The following is a 3,363-nucleotide window of genomic DNA, read 5'->3' as shown; positions in this document are numbered from 1 at the left end:
CAATTGATTATTATAGTCTACTAGATATAATATTATTATTAGTTTTGAACAAGTGTAAAATTAATTCAAGTTGATATTACAGACTTTATCAATAAACTACGGCCTCACTGCATTGTATTATTACTCAACTGATAGTAGATCTATCTCCATAGACAAAAATTATATTTTTCACTAAAGTTCTGTATGTTGTCTAGGCCATCATGGAGTTTGCTAGCATTATAAATACTGATGCTAGCATAGATATCTATGCTCTAGGTCGGTCAGGTCCGTGATCATTAACGCGGAGTCCGTACTTTAGTCTTTTCGGGTCCCTTGGTCGGGTCAATAAATTAGTTTGTATCGGGTCCGTCGCTCGGTCCGTAAATTAGTCTTTTCGGGTCCGTTGGTCCGGTCCGGTCCGCTTTTTAGGGACAACCATCGTGTCCGGCTGCCGAACCAATAGCGCTGCAAATCGTGTCCGGCTGCCGGACCAACATCCATGGTAGGGCATGGGCGTATCTAAGCTCTGAGAGTTGGTTGACACGGAGAAAAAATAGGTAGGGTCTCAAAAGCGGACGGACGGACGGACCCGCCCCGCCCGAAAAGGACGGACGGACGGACTGATGCGGACCCGACAGGACCATAGATATCCATGTAAAGGACAATCATTCATGAATAATCTGCCTTTATAACACTTCTATACTTGGACAATAAATTTATGTACGTATTAACTATGCTAGGACCAATAGAAGAGGTCATGTTAGCGAAAATGTAACTTTATCAATGCAAAATTGCTACTACAGGCTGCATTAAGCATCACCAGGCCCACTGAGAGGGGGGGAGCAGGGGATAAATCCCCTGGGCCCCTCACTTCAGGGGGCCCCCATAATAATGTACATTATAATTTAAGTATAATAAGTCATCATTACATAATTAAACATGTGCCTTTGTGGTTTTTAAACTAGCAAATTGATCTATCATATAATCAAAATTTAGCTGTTCTGCAAGTTTGCTTTCAATTGCTAGTGTTCCTAAGTCAGTCAAGCAATTTTCGGTCATATTTGAGCATTGGTAGTTCTTGTCGTTTAATTTGTAAATTTTTAAAATTATTGCAAAGGGCCCCTAATTTTAATCTTCCCCTGGGCCCCATGTCTTCTCTCAGCGGGCCTGAGCATCACAATACTGAACCATCCCTTGAATTCTATTTGTTATTCTTAACAGGAGTTCAGTGACACCATTTTAATGATTTTTCTATATTATTTGGTGCAAGTCTAATAATAAACATAGTGAAATTTTATGATTAATTTTTATCAGTGCTATTGCATGCAACGCTATACTGAGATACTGATTTCATTTAATTACACAATTAAAACAATAATAGTTCGATATCCTTGAAATCACTGCTCTTTAAAGATAAGGAGACCCTTTGAAATAGTTATATTGAGCTTTAGAATCTAGCCTAAAAAGTAGTTATCCTACGTAATAAATGTAAAAATTATACAGTTACTTCTAGTATATTTATTTTTGTCATACCTGGGCTAGGAATGCCACACTTTTTTTGCAAATCCCTTTTCAATGCTTGTAAATCATTGTAAAGAGTTGCTAACTCTGGTTGCAACGCTAATAGTTATTGTCTTCCACCTATATAAAAATGATATTCCATTTCAATAGCAAATTGTACCTGAAACTTTGAAGCATGAGAGTCATAAGCCATTGCCTCAAAAATTTTGAAGTTATCTAATAAACAATGTTATGACAGAGCATAACCATTACAATAGAATTTATACTTGGACAACATATCAGAACACTCCATCACAACACAGTATGATGTATAGGCAAACTAAAAGTCAATTAATTTTAACAATAACATATTAGATATGCATAATTTGCACAGATAAGCACCACCGTCAATGGAGCTGTCTTGTTTGGGTACAAACTGTTGCAATAATAAACTAAAATTTGTAAGTTTGTACATACCACTTCATAGTATGTTTGTATAGTCTGAAAAGTTAAACTTCTGTGTGTGCACCCCTACCTTTTTTCAAATACATTGACAACACACTATTTAATTTGAACAACTAAACATTAATTCAAATAAAATTTTGATTCATACCAGCACTTGCTTGTTTTGTCACTGTAAAATATTTTTCAATAGAATCAAAATTAAAAAATTGATTTATGAGGCTTAATAACCTATACAAATCCGCTATTAACATTGTAGACATTTAAATTAAAAAAACTTACAATTAAAATCTAGTGGCTCCTGACATGACAAGGCATTACAATAGATTCAACTTCACTTACATCATATATAATCCTAATTTTATAGTGTTAAAGCATAGATATTATTTGTACAGCTGTGATGAAGGCTTACATAAAAGTATCAGTCAACAGTCTCATCAGGTTGATTTGCAACCAATTTACTAAAGATTGCTGTTGGTAATACACAAAACATAATTATTACTCTAAAAAATTGCAGTTTTTATTTAATAATAGTCATCCTATATAGTCTACATTGTATTCCTGCTTATATTCACTGTAAATGGTAATTCCTCTTTGAATATATTGATTGAAGATATAGACTTGCACCAAATAATATAGAAAAATCATTAAAATGGTGTCACTGAACTCCTATTAAGAATAACAAATAGATTTCAAGTGATGGTTCAGTATTGTGATGCTTCATGCAGCCTGTAGTAGCAATTTTGCATTGATAAAACGGTTAAATTTTCACTAACATGACCTCTTCTATTGGTCCCACCATAGTTAATACGTACATAAATTTATTTTCCATGTATAAAAGTGTTTTAAAGACAGGCTATCCATGAATGATTGTCCTTTACATGGATATTTATGGTCCTGTCGGGTCCGCATCAGTCCGTCCGTCCGTCCTTTTCGGGCGGGGCGGGTCCGTCCGTCCGTCCGCTTTTGAGACCCTACCGGAGAAGAGGGATGCTGAGGGCGCGAAGCGCGCCGCGATTTTGGCCACACTCACTTTTACGGCGGTAAAACGGCCTTTTCCTGCATTTTCGTCAATTACGGGTGGGGCCAAGATCATTTCAAGCATACTGCTATGTTACTGGTACTTCTGAAGTTCTGATTGCTCCTTAAAGCACTGGAAACTGCTGAAATCATGATAAGGGGGCTAGATAACTTTGTTAAGAGGCTTGGTAGTGATGCAAGAGTCCAGGACTTCAGTAATTTTTTCTGAGCCCAGCCCTGAGGGGGGGTGCTCAAGCCCCCTCAGCCCCCCCTAAATACGCCTCTGACATTGGCGACAAAACCATTCCTAAGTCTTGGGTGCCTTTCTAAGGCCCAAACAGTTGAATTGGAACCATGACAAACATGATTCACAAACAATAGAGTCTTCTGTACTGTCATCAA

The 3,363-nt window shown here is 37.0% G+C and overlaps 1 long non-coding RNA gene across 2 annotated transcripts; it reads right to left on the bottom strand.

The window, feature by feature from the left end:
- Window positions 1-1,303: 1,303 nt before the first annotated feature.
- LOC109583681 (uncharacterized) lies at window positions 1,304-2,625 on the bottom strand. 2 transcript variants are annotated; one of them, XR_002185657.1, is made up of 5 exons: window positions 2,354-2,625; window positions 2,224-2,296; window positions 2,093-2,172; window positions 1,513-1,620; window positions 1,304-1,454 (listed from the first exon to the last, which is right to left on the bottom strand). It is a non-coding gene; the product is annotated as an uncharacterized LOC109583681 (long non-coding RNA). The 2 variants fall into 2 exon arrangements; XR_002185659.1 differs by lacking the exons at window positions 2,093-2,172; window positions 2,224-2,296; window positions 2,354-2,625 and adding an exon at window positions 1,661-2,086 and having other exon boundaries at window positions 1,314-1,454.
- Window positions 2,626-3,363: the final 738 nt, after the last annotated feature.

This window comes from Amphimedon queenslandica, unplaced genomic scaffold (assembly GCF_000090795.2).
Source record: "Amphimedon queenslandica unplaced genomic scaffold, v1.1 AMPQUscaffold_13288, whole genome shotgun sequence".
NCBI lineage: Eukaryota > Metazoa > Porifera > Demospongiae > Haplosclerida > Niphatidae > Amphimedon > Amphimedon queenslandica.
The sequence above is the reverse complement of the archived record's forward strand: the minus strand, read 5'-3'. Positions and strand labels throughout refer to the sequence as shown.